This window comes from Hevea brasiliensis, chromosome 18 (genome assembly GCF_030052815.1).
Source record: "Hevea brasiliensis isolate MT/VB/25A 57/8 chromosome 18, ASM3005281v1, whole genome shotgun sequence".
In the NCBI taxonomy this organism is placed as follows: Eukaryota; Viridiplantae; Streptophyta; class Magnoliopsida; order Malpighiales; family Euphorbiaceae; genus Hevea; species Hevea brasiliensis.
In genome coordinates this window covers 20,411,115-20,428,827 of record NC_079510.1, presented here as the reverse complement: position 1 = coordinate 20,428,827, position 17,713 = coordinate 20,411,115, and positions in this window count along the sequence as shown.

Genomic DNA, 17,713 nt, shown 5'->3' with positions numbered 1-17,713 from the left:
GTTACATATGGAGGTAAGTGTTGATCAAGATGGAATCTATTACCTTAAGTAAATAGGGATAAAATCCTATGTTCATTTAATTGTTCTTGATGTTTCAAGTTCCTGGCCAGGACAGATAGATTTAATCAAAAAAGTGTTTTTGATGAGAAAATCTTTTTAATTAAGAACTGAAATTAAAAGAGAACATAATATTCATAGCAAATGGGGTTTGACATAAACCATGACTCCAGCTCAAATTGGGATTTAGTAACAGAGAGATTCTAGTGCATGGTAACATATGATTATAGGTTCATTTAAGGTAAACCTTATTACTAGTTGGGTGGCTATGGCATGCTATGCTAGGTGTTAACCATGGTCTATGAGGTGCCTAAAATGATTTAGAGAAATCATTTATGGTAAAAAAGAGTTCTTATGATATTAAGAGTTAGTATCATATCTCATTGCCAATTAGTGATGAGCCTAGTGAGTCACACACATACACAAGTAATCACCAAGTTAAATGTGATTTAATTAATTAGTTAAAGAGTTTAATTGATTAATTAAATAGGTTTGGTTTGCAATTAGATTGCAAAGTCCCTAGCATAGCTTGAAACCAAATCTAGGTTATTAGATGTATGGTATAAGTTAAATTTATATTTAAAGTGTTTAAATATGAATTCAATTATGAGAAATTAATTAATGGAGATTAATTAGAAGAAGAAAAATAATTATTTTTGGTTGAGAACTCAAAATTAAGACATAAGGGTATTTTGGTTATTTCGCAGGGTGACATGTGGCACCATGAGATGGTGATACATGGCACTACACATAAGCTTGCCATTTGTCTTTTAATCATGTAAGATGATCAAAGTCAAGATTAAATCTAAGTTTGACACTTGGCACAATGTGATTGGGTCAATTAAATTAAGAGGCAATCATAAGATGACATGTGGCAAGGGTTTTAAGTGATGACCTAGCTATATAAGGGAAAGGATGAAAGAACAAAAGGCAATATGCTATTCTCTCATTTTGTGCCGCCACCCTTGAGCCTCTCCCCTCTCCTCTTCTTCATCTCTCATCAATTCAAAGAGAATTGCCAATATTCTCTTGAATTAAAATTGCTAGAAATCGTTTCTAGTGTACTATATACATCTGTAATCTCTCTAAAGGCAAAACCTAAAATTCTAATTGATTGGAAAGGCTTGAGAAGCTGTTCAAGGGGCTGCCATTGGTGATCTTGGTGCGGACAAGCTAGAGAGACAACATCTGGTGTCCTAAGTGCATCCCAAAGGTACCAAACACAACTACAGTGCATCAAAAGATTAGTGCACTTGTTATTGATTTAATCTAGGGTTCTAATGAATTAATCTGTTAATTCTAAAATGTTAAATGGCAAATGTAGATCCAAAAACATATTAAAATAGTTTTAATATGCTGTTTAACATTGAAATCAAATAGATAAATAATGAATCTTGCATGATACATGAGACCCTAGAAGAAAAAATTTTGAATTCAATGATCTAAACTTATGTTTTTCATGCTTCCGCTCCTTCAATTGGTATCAGAGCCACTATATTTGCCATTTAGATTGTTGATTATATGATTTAATTGTGTGATTTGATTATGAGATGATTGATTCATTGCTGGTTGCAATGAAAAGGTGGCGGCATGAAGATGAACACCATTAGTGCGCATGGTTTGGTGCATCCAACCATGCGCATGGCTTTTGGGCTTGAATGTGGTCTTGGTTTCAAGGCCCATAATTATGCCCATGACTAATTAGAGTGTTTAATTAGCAGTTTTAATCACATAATTAAATTTTGGTTCAAATCTGAATTTTTAAATTTGTTTCCAACTTAATCATTTTTTTGGAAGATTTTGTGGTCGTTCTAATTACTATTAAGGTCTCACTTTGCATATTATCCATTTAGCATGCGTATATCATATACTTGCATACATTCCCATACGTCTCATGCATTCATGGATAAACAATAAATATGGTATGATCATGGACTTTCTAAGGGATTCAATTCTGAGCCACCAAGAATTGAATCAGAGCATTCCTTGGTGCATTTCATTTATTCATATTACAAGAGTTGCTGAAGGAGTACATAATTAACACTTGATCTTGAATTCCTCCCACTGGTCCCAATAATGCTCTTGACCTCCTTGATATTCTTGCAATCCAATTACATAATAATCCTTGGCATGCCAAGGCGAATTTATAAGAACCAAATAAATGAAATTACAACCAAACTATTACAACCTTTATAATATATGCCACCAAAATAAATTAAAATAAATAAATTAATTTACAACCCAAAGAAACATAAAAGAAATAAATCCAATCACATTGGTCTTTTATTATCCATGATCATCCATCATGCATATCACTATTTAACAATTAAATAAAACATACATACTTAAATTAAATTGAATATCTCATATTCTACTTAAATATCCAGATTTGAATATGATTCAAACTAAATAGTTAAGTATAAATAAGAAAAATAGAATACAAGAAGTTAAATGAGCCGGGAGTCACAGCGATGGGTGACCTTTTCACGAATGACTGCAAGGTCAGTCTAAACTCAAATTTCGAACCTTAAAATGTGACCCTGCGGTCCTTAGGACTATTACGTAAATGGTGGAAAAGAGAAAATCATGAAAAAGAATTGTTAAGCAGGTCAAATAATTAGATCAGGGATCCGGAAGAAATATCAAATAACTTACAAACCGGATTGAACCAGCGAGGGGCAATTTGGTCAATTCACCCCTAGAGCGGACTCCTTACCTAACTGTCCAATAAAATTGGTGAAAAGAAAATTTTGAAATATAGAATTAAATTAAAGAAGAATGGAGAAATGAAAAAAAAAAAAAAAAAAAGAGAAGAGTTTTTTACATCATCCAAGTGACCCCACCATGACATCATAAATGATTTTAATTTATTGCAAATTTTGACTAAGTAAAACTTAAGATAATTAAACATAAAACAAAGAAAAGAAAAAAATCATTTCATTTCTTCTTCTTTGGCTGGCCAAGCTCTCTCCCTCTCCATTGCAAAACCTCCATTAAAGCTTGATCTTAAGCTTTTGTTCCCTCACTTAACCCTACTTTGCCCCCAAATTATTCCATTAAAGCTTGTTAACTTCACTTGGGAAGGTGATTGAGCAAGAAAGAAAGAGGAAAAAAGGAGAAGAATTGAAGATTGAAGTGCAAAGTGGAGGTAAGCAATTTACTTTGAAAATTTTGGTTTCTTATTTTTGTGTTTAGCTCAAGCAACTTAGATATTAACTTAAAATCAAAAGAAAATAATTGTTGAGGGACCAAACATGAAATTCATCCAGCTAGGGTTAGGTTTGATATGAATGAGTTTGATGGTTTTGAATGGTTAATTGAAGTGAATTAAGTGTATAAATCGTGAATATACACTTTAAATTTGCATTAGAGTTGAAATGCATGTAACTAGGGTTTGGAGATTGTGAAAATTTGAAGAAAATTTTGAGAATTGGCCAAATGGTGTTATTGACCTTATTTGAGTTGAGAAATGGTCAATTGTGACCATTTGTGGTGTGTATGAATTGTTGGAAACAAGTTTAAATTCGGATTGTTGAGGGTCAATCTGCAGGTAGCTTGACCTAGGTCCCTTTCAGGGACCAAAACTGAAAATTTACCAACCCAATTGGTGTGAGGCCAATGAGGAATGAAACTAGACACAAAATGGCACATTTTTCATTTAGGAATCATGCCCAGAAAGTGACCATAACTTAGTGAACAATTAGGCCAAATCCAAAATTGGCAAACCGACCTGTACAAAAATGACCAAATGAATAGCAGTTACGTAAATGACCATCACTTAGTCTAGGAAGGTCCAAATGACCTGAAATGTTACCTGTAGAAATCTAAGACATAGCCCTACAATTTTCATGAGGAAAACAAACCCAAATTTTGACCATAACCTGTTTGAAAAGCTACCTGCAGTCAACCTACAAAAACTGCCATTATCCGGCCAGCCATGTTCAAATGGCTATAACTTAGGCTAAAAAACTCCAAATGAAGTGATTCCAAAAGGGAAATAAATTTAAGACAATAAGGAACAACTTCTATGAAGAAAACTTAGCCAAATTTCCACAGCAACATGACCAATGGAATAGTACAAAATAGGACATCAAATCTGGAAAATTGAAATTTGTACTTAGGAGACCTAAAATTTGAAGGAACAACTAAAACTAACAAAATTGGTGACCAAAATGTGGTATGTGGGTATAATTGGATTTCCCATATCTTTTAAGCATAAGAAAGTCAATATTTTGACTTGAATAGTATCATGAATAGTAACCCCGACATGAAAATTTCCAAGAATGTAAGTTTAAGCATATTGGGGCGATAATTGAGCATATATGAATTTAATTATTGGATTTATTGTGAGATAAGATATTGTGTGACACCCCTTACCCGTGTACAGTATACTCGAGTAAGTAATGCCACACGGTGTACTGGCACACTCTAATATTCCTCAATTCATTTATATCATGCTTCTGAAGTTAATTTATGAAATATGATTTATTTTAACCATTTATCAAAAGCATTATTCATTTGAGGTTCCGAAGATTTTAAAGAAAATCCGGCGGAGTATCGGCTAAAAATGGAGAAAACAGTTCTTCGGAACCTGTTAAAAACACTTCCAATATTTGTATTTCATCATCTCAAACTCCAATATCCAAAATCTCAACAATATTTCTCAATTTCAATTCTCAATAATCTTTTCATTTCTCAAACATCCATTTCTCATATACAAGCGATAAATACATGCTCAAATTTTTGCATTCATAGTCATAACTTTCATTATTTACATGAACATCAAAATATATTACATGAGTTCAAATACATATGAGAAAGTAAAAATCTGCTACAAAATATCAAAATGACAAAATGACATCTAGTGCCCTACCAATGCTGCGGTAGTGAGGTGACACGGACAACGTGCGAGATCTACAGGATGAACTCACCCGATCTGCGGTCTCTGGGCTCACGATCGGGATCTCCGGTACCTGGCGTGGCAAAGCAACGCGCTAAGCAATAATGCTTAGTGGTGCAATAATATAATAGAAGAAAATAGCAAGAAAATGAATGTGTATAGAATGTGTATGCTTTCTTTGTTTGGTATTGGTATATCCATTATTTCGTTAACGTTGTTCACTTTTATTCATTTGGTTGCCCCAAGTAACCTACACTAGACAACTGGACTGGATAACGGGTAAACTGGCACTGGATACCTAGTACCTCGGGCCGTCACACCATCGGTCACATATGCATCTCCGGTGTGTGAGCGGCTAACAAGTCGTAAATAATATCGAGCACAAGGCCAAGTCTCAATATAAAGTCGAATGGCTAAAAGCCATGAAATCACGGAATGGCATATTGCCATGTGCGATCGCTAACTGAACCCTATTGGCATGCCAAACTATCCAAACCAATCTTGTTAGGTATACTAGGGCATTTGAAACTTTTAAATTCTTCAATTTGTGAATTTCAAATTTTTGGTGTCACTATTCATCATTGGTCAATAAAAATGTTGACTTTTAGAATAAAAATGTGTACATTGACTTTGGCACTCCCAACATACTACATTTGGTGTTTAAAACTTGTTGGCATTAAGTGTTAATACCATTTCAAAGTGTAACTCAACACAAGCAGAATTTTCAGTTTTGGTGAGTCAAATTTACTGTTCCATTGGACACTGTTACTGTGGGAATTTGAAGAAATGTAAAACATAAAAGTTGTTCCTTATTTTGTCTAGTTGAATTTCCTTTTTTGAATCACTCCATTTGGAGTTTTGTAGCTCCAGATATGACCCAAAAACCCAGGTTGGCCGGATTTGCATTCTGCAGAAAATACCATATCTACAGTAGCATGAACAGTGACTGCCATAGCCATTTGGGTTAGGTTCTGGCCATAATTTGGGGTAGGTTCGTTCACGAAAGTTGTTTTTCTATGTCTTAACTTATTGCTGTAAAAATTTCAGGTCAATTGACCAAATATACAGTGAGTTATGGCCAAATGAACAGTTACTGTTCATTTGGTCAATTCTGCAGAACCAGCTGCAGGGTATCCGGATTGGGGCCAAGTTTTGGTCCTCTTGCTTTGGTCTTTTGGGCATGGTTTCTTCAGCAAAAATGTGCCATTATAAGCCTAGTTTGATGTCCAATTGGCCAAACTTCAATTGGACTAACACAGCCCAAGTTATGGCAGTTCAAAGGGACTGAATTTTCAGTCCTTATGCTACTGTCCTAGGGCAGTTTATACCTTGACTTTGCCATACCATTATTCAGTCCAAATTGTGTTCAACATATCTCAAATGGTCACTTATTGACCATTAGATTGTTCTTTAACAGTTTAATAAACCAAGTCACATTTTCACCTTTCCAAACCCTAATATCCAAATCAATTTACTCATAACCTTAATTAGCATACTTAGTTTAATGTCCATGTATATTAATACCTTAACCATTATTTCTAGCTACTCTAAATTTATTAAAACAATCAACCTCATACTTTCATAGGGCTGCTGAAAATTGAAGGTACCATAACACATATAATTTACTTCAATTTCTTAAAATTTCTTAGCTCAAAATGATGTTCTAACTAAGATTTAAAAGAAGGAGAATGAAAGTGTAGCACTAACCTTGAATGTGTAGAATTTCCAAAGCCCCAACTTCACTTTCTTTCTTTTCGTTGGCTGCCAAAAGCTTTGTCTAGGTGTGGGATTAATTTTTGATGAAGGGACTTATGGGTTTTAGAGTGAAATAAAGGAGGGAATTGAGCTTTGATTAGGTTGTCAATGGTGGTTTGGGTACACTAGGGTTTCGGCTGGTAAGGGAATGAGGAGGGGCTGCTGAAATTTTTAGTGATTTAGTCTTCATTTAGTCTTTTTATTTGTTAGTCAAAGGATGGCTTAATTATAATTGGTCCACATTTTCTTAATGACATCACCATGATGTCATAATTAACCTTTTTCCTCATTTTCTTTCCTTTCCTCCACTACTCATTTTCAATTTGACTTCTAGTAATGTTTATTCATATTTTATGTTATATTAATTATTTACTCAACTGGACAAGTCGGCCAAAAATCACCTCTGAAGGCAAAATGACCAAAATGCCCTCCGTTTGGCTTAACGGGTCAAAATTGTCTGTACCGATTGAAAAAAATTTCTAGGTATTTTCTTGGCATTCTAATGCCATGGGAACCTCAGTAACCCTTCTTTGGAGTCCCAAAAATTATTTTATAATTTTTCTCCCGGGTCTAGGGCTCCTCGTTGCGAGAACCGCAACTTCCCTCTGGTTACCCATCGCTTGGGCACCGGCTCGTTTAACTCGGTTGTATTTTATTCCTAAAATTTTTACTAAATTTTTCTTATTAATATTTGAGTTAATTATGGTTCCTGACTTTAGTTTAAATATTTTTCCGGACATTCTAGCTGTCCGGGCCGACACCGGTCACCGGAACAGTAGGATGTACGGAGTGGTTATCGGGAGGGTGTTACAACTCTTCCCCTCTAATTTAAATTTCGTCCTCGAAATTTACCTGATGCAAACAGTTGAGGGAACTGTTGCCTCATCGTCTCTTCACTTTCCCAAGTTGCCTCCTCGGTGTTGTGGTGCCTCCATAGCACTTTCACCAATGGAATTTGCTTGTTTCTCAACTCTTTCACTTCCCGAGCCAAGATCCGTAGAGGTTCTTCTTCGTATGTCAAATCCGGCTGTATTTCAATTTCTTCTCTGGAGATGACATGTGAAGGATCTGAGCGGTATCTTCTGAGCATGGATACATGGAACACATTGTGGATCTTGTCCAGCTCTGGTGGTAAAGCTAGCCTATAGGCCACTGGACCCACACGTTCAATGACTTCATATGGGCCAATGAACCTAGGGCTCAACTTACCTTTTCTTCCAAACCTCAACACTTTCTTCCATGGTGACACCTTGAGGAACACTTTGTCGCCAACCACATATTCTATTTCTTTTCTCTTCAGGTCGGCATAAGATTTACATGCATGCGAGGCAACCTTTAAGGCGGCTTTGATTGATTTTACCTTCTCCTCGGCTGTTTCACCAGTGCAGCCCTACCGATTGTCTTCGCCCAATTCAGTCCAGACACTAGAGTTCTACATTTTCTCCCATACGATTACTTCATATGGGGCCATTTGAATGCTAGCTTGGTAGCTATTGTTGTATGCAAACTCGCCGGTGGGAGGTATCTATCCCAACTTCCCTCAAACTCAATGACACAACTCCTCAAAGATATCCTCAAGGACTGGATTACTCTTTCGATTGCCCATCCGTCGAGGATGGAAAGTCATCTTTGAAATGGAGTTGCGAACACAAGGATTCATGAAACTTCTTACAGAATCTCGATGAAAACCTTGGGTCTCGATCATATATGATGGAAAGTGGAATTCCATGCGATCTAACTATCTCAGCGATATACAATTACGCTAACTTCTCCGGTGAGTAGTCGGTCCTAATCGGCGAGAAAGTGTCTTGACCGTCAATCTATCAACTATCACCCATGCTGCATCATGTTTCTTCCGGGTGAGAGGTAGACCACTTACAAAATCCATGGTGACCCGATCCCATTTCCATTCAGGTATGCGTATAGGCTGTAGCAAACCTGATGGAACTTGATGTTCTGCCTTGACTTGCTGACATGTCAAGCATTTAGTCACATAGTCAGCTATGTCTTTCTTCATACCAGGCCACCAATACTGAAGCTTCAGATCATGATAAATCTTTGTACTTCCTGGGTGCATAGCATATACACTGGTGTGTGCCTCTTTTAGAATATTGGCCTTCAATTCCCCATTATCTGGTACACACAGTCTTCCTTTGTAATACAAACACCCATCTGCTTTCACCTCATAGTCAGTTGCTTTTCCCTCTGAGACCTTGCTCATAATAGCCATTAACTTTTCATCTACCTTCTGCCCATCTAAAATCTTCTGTAGCAGGTTTGGCCTCACTTGCAACTCAGCCAAAATAGCTCCATCTCGAACCAAAGATAGACGGGCATTCAATGATCTCAAAGCTGTCATGGATTTTCTGCTCAAAGCATCAGCAACTACATTTGCCTTCCCAGGATGGTAGTCAATTACACAGTCATAATCCTTTAGGAACTCAATCCATCGCCTCTGTCTAAGGTTGAGCTCCTTCTGGGTTGGCAAATATTTCAGGCTCTTGTGGTCTGTGTAAATGTAGCACTTTTCACCATACAAGTAATGCCTCCATATCTTCAGTGCGAAGATAATTGTTGCAAGCTCTAGATCATGGGTAGGGTAGTTCTGTTCATGTGGCCTTAGCTGTCTGGAAGCATAGGCGATCACTTTCCCCTCTTGCATCAATACACACCCTAACCCATTATGTGAGGCATCACTATAGACCACAAAGTCCTTTCCGGACACTGGCTGTGTTAACACTGGTGCCTCTGTCAACATAGCCTTCAATTACTCAAAACTGGTCTTACACTTGTCATTCCAGTCAAATCTGACATTCTTGTGTAACAACTTGGTCATTGGAGCAGCTATTAGGGAAAATCCCTTCACAAATCTTCTGTAATACCCAGCTAGCCCCAAGAAGCTTCTGACCTCGGTTGTATTCCTGGGAGGCTTCCATTCCATCACCGCTTCTATTTTCTTGGGATCCAACATAATCACATAAGCTGACAATATGTGACCAATGAATGAAATCTCATTCACCAAAAGTCACACTTGGACAACTTAGCATCTGACTTCTTTTCCCGCAGGGTTTGCAGAACAATCCTCAAATGTTCATCATGTTCTTCCCTGGTCTTGGAGTACACCAGAATATCATCAATAACAACCACTACGAACCGATCCAGGTATGGATGGAAGATACGGTTCATAAGGTCCATGAATGCCGCTGGTGCATTTGTTAGGCCAAAGGGCATCACCAGGAACTCATAATGCCCATACCGGGTCCTGAATGCAGTCTTGGGCACATCTACATCCTTCACTCTCAACTGATGATACCCTGATCTGAGATCAATCTTAGAAAATACTCCTGCTCCCTTCAACTGATCAAACAGATCATCAATTCTAGGCAACGGATATTTATTCTTCACAGTCACTTTATTCAACTGCCGGTAATCAATGCATAACCTCAAAGTCCCATCCTTCTTTTTCACAAACAGCACTGGAGCTCCCCATGGTGACACACTGGGGCGTATGAACCCCTTATCTAACAACTCTTTCAACTGAGTTTTCAACTCTCTCAATTCAGTGGGTGCCATCCTATAAGGAGCAATGGAAATGGGTGCTGTACCCGGCAGTGTCTCAATAGCAAATTCGACTTCCCTTTTTGGTGGCAAACCAGGCAACTCTTCAGGAAATACCTCTGGGAAGTCTCTTACTGTGGGTATGTCACTCAAGTTTGGCTTAGCCTGCCTAGTATCCACCACATGTGCTAGGTAGGCTTCACAACCTTTTCTCATCATTCTTCTTGCAACTGTGGCTGAGATGACATTAGACAGAAATTCTGTCCTCTCACCCACAACTGTAATTTCATTACCCTCAGGGGTTTTCAAAGAAATTCTCTTCAATTTGCAATCAACTATTGCCTGATGACGTGACAACCAGTCCATTCCCAAAATCACGTCAAACTCATGGAAAGGCAACTCAATCAAGTCTGCCAAGAATTCATACCCCTGAATCCTTAAAGGGCAACCCTTGTATACCTTGTTCACTACCACACTGTGACCCAATGGATTAGTGACCAGAATGTCTTGGTCACTCTCCCCTACCAGTATCCCCCTTTCTACGGGTAGATTGATGCAGATGTATGAATGAGTGGATCCTGGATCCACCAATGCATGCACAGGTGTAGTGTAGAGGGAGAATGTACCCCTGATGACGTCTGGGGCATCTTGCTCCTCCTGAGCTCTCAAGGCATAATTTCTGGCAGGTGGTGCATTATCGCCTCTCTGTGGCTCGGATGCGAGGCCTCGAGATGCTCCCACGGCCAGTTTACGGACCTTCTACCCCTTAGTGGTGCGGAGCGGTGCATGCGCTTGTGTTGGAGCGGTGTAGTAGTTCTGCGTGGACAGTTTCTCAACTGATGCTCTGCTGACCCACACCTCAAGCAAGCACTAGTCACTCTCCAACACTCCCCCTTATGCCATTTCTGACAGTGTGGACACGCAGAAGATGCTGGGGCTGGTCCCCTGAACCCCATCCCTGGAGAGCTGCCCACTGATGGTGTGGACTGACCTCTCCTAGGGGTGAACTGTGGCCTGGGCCCCTGAGACTAACCCTGACCCTGTGGTTGACCCGAACTCTGTGCAGGAGGACCCTTGAACTTCTTCCCGAATGTAGGAGCTGAACTAGACTGACCTGGTCCCCTCTTCTGCTGTCTATCCCTTCTGGTCTGCTCACTGATTCTAACCTTTTCAACCTTTATTGCCGCTTCCACTAACTTGGTAAATTCTGTGATTCCCAAGGCAGTGAGCTGGATCTTGATGTTGTCATTTAGTCCCTCTTCAAATCTCTTGCATCTTTCAGCTTCATTTGGGACTATCTCCCTTCCATAGCGGCTCAATCTTACAAATTCCTTCTCATACTCAGCCACTGACAGCTGTCTCTGCCTCAGGTTAATGAACTCTCTCCTTCTCTCTTCCAGGTATACAGTACCCACATACTTCTTCTTGAATTCAGAGAGAAAGAAGTCCCAAGTTACTGACTTCCGGTCAGTACTTCATCTGACACGGTGTCCCACCACTCATATGCATCATCTTGCAAGAAAGAGATGGCGACTTCCGTGTTTTGCTCTGGAGTGCGGTGGAGTTATTTTAGTACTCGCCTATTCTGCTCAACCAATTCTACCGCAATGAGTCATCTTCTCTCTTGCCATAGAAGTCCACAGCTCCAAACTTCCTTAGCCTTTCCAGGTGTGATTTCTGCTGTGGAGCTGGTGGTGGTGGTGGTGGTGCTGGCATTACCCCGGCCATTTGTCTAAAGAAGTTGGCCATTTGTTGGAACATGGCCGGTGGAGGCTGAGCAGGCTCTGCTTGAGCTGGCGGAGCAGATTCTCTCATGCCCCCAGTCTCAACTGCTGCAGGTGGAGCATGACTCTCCACTTCCTCCTCAACGGCTCTCTGAGATGAAGGATCCATATCCTATTCAAAATAAGAAAGATAAACAGATCTGCATTAGTGTCACCTCGACTCTTACAAATGCAATGCATGGTATGGACTCAATCTAGGACCAGAAACGCCTAAACCGTGCTCTGATACCACTAAATGTGACACCCCTTACTCGTGTACAGTATACCCGAGTAAGTAATGCCACACGGTGTACTGGCACACTCTAATATTCCTCAATTCATTTATATCATGCTTTTGAAGTTAATTTATGAAATATGATTTATTTTAACCATTTATCAAAAGCATTATTCATTTGAGGTTCCGATCAACCCTTGTATACCTTGTTCACTACCACACTGTGACCCAATGGATTAGTGACCAGAATGTCTTGGTCACTCTCCCCTACCAGTATCCCCCTTTCTACGGGTAGATTGATGCAGATGTATGAATGAGTGGATCCTGGATCCACCAATGCATGCACAGGTGTAGTGTAGAGGGAGAACGTACCCCTGATGACGTCCGGGGCATCTTGCTCCTCCTGAGCTCTCAAGGCATAATTTCTGGCAGGTGGTGCATTATCCGCCTCTTCGCTGCTCGATGCGGGCCTGCGAGATGGTCCCACGGCCGGATTTACGGACCTTCTACCCCTTGGTGGTGCAGAGCGTGTCTGTCGCTTGTGTTGGAGCGGTGTAGTAGTTCTGCGTGGGCGGTTTCTCAACCGATGCTCACGACCCACACCTCAAGCAAGCACCAGTCACTCTCCAACACTCCCCCTTATGCCATTTCTGATAGTGTGGACACGCAGAAGATTCTGGGGCTGGTCCCCTGAACCCCATCCCTGGAGAGCTGCCCACTGATGGTGTGGACTGACCTCTCCTAGGGGTGAACTATGGCACAGGCCCCGAGACCGACCACGACCACGTGGTTGACCCGAACTCTGTGCAGGAGGACCCTTGAACTTCTTCCTGAATGTAGGAGCTGAACTAGACTGACCTGGTCCCCTCTTCTGCTGTCTATCCCTTCTGGTCTGCTCACTGATTCTAACCTTTTCAACCTTTATTGACGCTTCCACTAACTTGGTAAATTCTGTGATTCCCAAGGCAGTGAGCTGGATCTTGATGTTGTCATTCAGTCCATCTTCAAATCTCTTGCATCTTTCAGCTTCATTTGGGACTATCTCCCTTCCATAGCGGCTCAATCTTACAAATTCCTTCTCATACTCAGCCACTGACAGCTGTCTCTGCCTTAGGTTAATGAACTCTCTCCTTCTCTCTTCCAGGTATACAGTACCCACATACTTCTTCTTGAATTCAGAGAGAAAGAAGTCCCAAGTTACAACTTTTGGCTGTACTTCACTGGACACGGTGTCCCACCACTCATATGCATCATCTTGCAGTAAAGAGATGGCAGCTTCCAGGTTTTGCTCTGGAGTGCAGTGGAGTTGTTTTAGTACTCTGCCTGTTCTGTTCAACCAATTCTCGGCTGCAACAGAGTCATCTTCTCTCTTGCCATAGAAGTCCACAGCTCCAAACTTCCTTAGCCTTTCCAGGTGTGATTTCTGCTGTGGAGCTGGTGGTGGTGGTGGTGGTGCTGGCATTACCCCGGCCATTTGTCTAAAGAAGTTGGCCATTTGTTGGAACATGGCCTGTGGAGGTGGCGAGCTCTGCTTGAGTGCGGAGCAGATTCTCTCATGCCCCGGTCTCATTCTGCAGGTGGAGCATGACTCTCCACTTCTTCCTCAACGGCTCTCTGAGATGAAGGATCCATATCCTATTCAAAATAAGAAAGATAAACAGATCTGCGTTAGTGTCACCTCGACTCTTACAAATGCAATGCATGGTATGGACTCAATCTAGGACCAGAAACGCCTAAACCATGCTCTGATACCACTAAATGTGACACCCCTTACCCGTGTACAGTATACCCGAGTAAGTAATGCCACACGGTGTACTGGCACACTCTAATATTCCTCAATTCATTTATATCATGCTTTTGAAGTTAATTTATGAAATATGATTTATTTTAACCATTTATCAAAAGCATTATTCATTTGAGGTTTCGAAGATTTTAAAGAAAATCCGCAGTGATCTGGCTAAAAATGGAGAAAACAGTTCTTCGGAACCTGTTAAAAACACTTCCAATATTTGTATTTCATCATCTCAAACTCCAATATCCAAAATCTCAACAATATTTCTCAATTTCAATTCTCAATAATCTTTTCATTTCTCAAACATCCATTTCTCATATACAAGCGATAAATACATGCTCAAATTTTTGCATTCATAGTCATAACTTTCATTATTTACATGAACATCAAAATATATTACATGAGTTCAAATACATATAAGAAAGTAAAAATCTGCTACAAAATATCAAAATGACAAAATGACATCTAGTGCCCTACCAATGCACTGCAGGTAGTGAGGTGACACGGACACTGTGCAGATCTACAGGATGAACTCACCCAGTCTGCGGTCTACTGGGCTCACGATCGGGATCTCCAGTACCTACGCGTGGTAAAAGCAACGCGCTAAGCAATAATGCTTAGTGGTGCAATAATATAATAGAAGAAAATAGCAAGAAAATGAATGTGTATAGAATGTGTATGCTTTCTTCGTTTGGTATTGGTATATCCATTATTTCGTTAACGTTGTTCACTTTTATTCATTTGGTTGCCCCAAATAACCTACACTAGACGACTGGACTGGATAACGGGTAACCGCCTTTGGGTACCTAGTACCTCGGGCCGTCACACCATCGGTCACATATGCATCTCGGTGTGCAATGAGCGGCTAACAAGTCGTAAATAATATCAGGCACAAGGCCAAGTCTCAATATAAAGTCAGAATGGCTAAAAGCCATGAAATCACGGAATGGCATATTGCCATGTGCAGTACTGCTAACTGAACCCTATTGGCATGCCAAACTATCCAAACCAATCTTGTTAGGTATACTAGGGCATTTGAAACTTTTAAATTCTTCAATTTGTGAATTTCAAATTTTTGGTGTCACTATTCATCATTGGTCAACAAAAATGTTGACTTTTAGAACAAAAATGTGTACATTGACTTTGGCACTCCCAACATACCACATTTGGTGTTTAAAACTTGTTGGCATTAAGTGTTAATACCATTTCAAAGTGTAACTCAACACAAGCAGAATTTTCAGTTTTGGTGAGTCAACTTCACTGTTCCATTGGACACTGTTACTGTGGGAATTTGAAGAAATGTAAAACATAAAAGTTGTTCCTTATTTTGTCTAGTTGAATTTCCTGTTTTGAATCACTCCATTTGGAGTTTTGTAGCTCCAGATATGACCCAAAAACCCAGGCTGGCCGGATTTGCATTCTGCTGAAAATACCATATCTACAGTAGCATGAACAGTGACTGCCATAGCCATTTGGGTTAGGTTCTGGCCATAATTTGGGGTAGGTTCCTTCATGAAAGTTGTTTGTCTATGTCTTAACTTGTTGCTGTAAAAATTTCAGGTCAATTGACCAAATATACAGTGCGTTATGGCCAAATGAACAGTTACTGTTCATTTGGTCAATTCTGCAGAACCAGCTGCAGAGTATCCGGATTGGGGCCAAGTTTTGGTCCTCTTGCTTTGGTCTTTTGGGCATGGTTTCTTCAGCAAAAATGTGCCATTATAAGCCTAGTTTCATGTCCAATTGGCCAAACTTCAATTGGACTAACACAGCCCAAGTTATGGCAGTGCAAAGGGACTGAATTTTCAGTCCCTATACTGCTGTCCTAGGGCAGTTTATACCTTGACTTTGCCATACCATTTTTCAGTCCAAATTGTGTTCAACATACCTCAAATGGTCACTTATTGACCATTAGATTGTTCTTTAACAGTTTAATAAACCAAGTCACATTTTTACCTTTCCAAACCCTAATATCCAAATCAATTTACTCATAACCTTAATTAGCATACTTAGTTTAATGTCCATGTATATTAATACCTTAACCATTATTTCTAGCCACTCTAAATTTATTAAAACAATCAGCCTCATACTTTCATAGGGCTGCTAAAAATTGAAGGTACCATGACACATATAATTTACTTCAATTTCTTAAAATTTCTTAGCTCAAAATGATGTTCTAACTAAGATTTAAAAGAAGGAGAATGAAAGTGTAGCACTAACCTTGAATGGGTAGAATTTCCAAAGCCCCAACTTCACTTTATTTCTTTTCCTTGGCTGCCAAAAGCTTTGTCTAGGTGTGGGATTAATTTTTGATGAAGGGACTTATGGGTTTTAGAGTGAAATAAAGGAGGGAATTGAGCTTTGATTAGGTTGTCAATGGTGGTTTGGGTACACTAGGGTTTCGGCTGGTAAGGGAATGAGGAGGGGCTGCTGAAATTTTTAGTGATTTAGTCTTCATTTAGTCTTTTTATTTGTTAGTCAAAGGATGGCTTAATTATAATTGGTGCACATTTTCTTAATGACATCACCATGATGTCATAATTAACCTTTTTCCTCATTTTCTTTCCTTTCCTCCACTACTCATTTTCAATTTGATTTCTAGTAATGTTTATTCCTATTTTATGTTATATTAATTATTTACTCAACTGGACAAGTCGGCCAAAAATCGCCTCTGAAGGTGAAATGACCAAAATGCCCTCCGTTTGGCTTAACGGGTCAAAATTGTCTATACCGATTGAAAAAATTTTCTAGGTATTTTCTTGGCATTCTAATGCCATGGGAACCTCAGTAACCCTTCTCTGGAGTCCCAAAAATTATTTTATAATTTTTCTCCCGGGTCTAGGGCTCCTCGTTGCGAGAACCGCAACTTCCCTCTGGTTACCCATCGCTTGGGCACCGGCTCGTTTAACTCGGTTGTATTTTATTCCTAAAATTTTTACTAAATTTTTCTTATTAATATTTGAGTTAATTATGGTTCCTGACTTTAGTTTAAATATTTTTCCGGACATTCTAGCTGTCCGGGCCGACACCGGTCACCGGAACAGTAGGATGTACGGAGTGGTTATCGGGACGGTGTTACATATTGAAACACTGTCAATTATGTGTTTCAGCTGAAAAAGACTCGGAAAGTCTAGGAGACTGAGTCAAGGCTTAGAGGAGACTCACGTCAGGTTTGTGCACAATAAATCTATGTAATTGTTTTCCAATTAAAATTTTGAATTGCTATGCTTTATGAAATCGTTGTGTTATTTATGAATTGTGTTGCCACTTTGTGACTGCAAAAATGACTTTGGAAATTGTTTGGGATCTCTCATAAATTTTTCAAAATAATTATTTTAAATTGATTTTGGATTCACTCTTAGCATGACAGTATCACATTATTCCTCCTCCATCTATGGGGTTGAGATCTTTTATTTTCCTCCCTCTCTGGCTTACCAGTTGAGGTTGTAGATAGAATGAGTACTCATTAGCTAGCTAGCTACCTCCCTCATTGATTTCGATTAGTGGGGTTGTAGATTGCTTTGTCGTGGTGTACAACGTGGCATTGATCGAAAATTTTGTGTCAAGGCTTAAGCTGTGTATGAATTGGCAACACTGTGTTTATTAAATTATTTGACCAAAATTGTGCTATAATGAGTTTTGATAATTTGTGA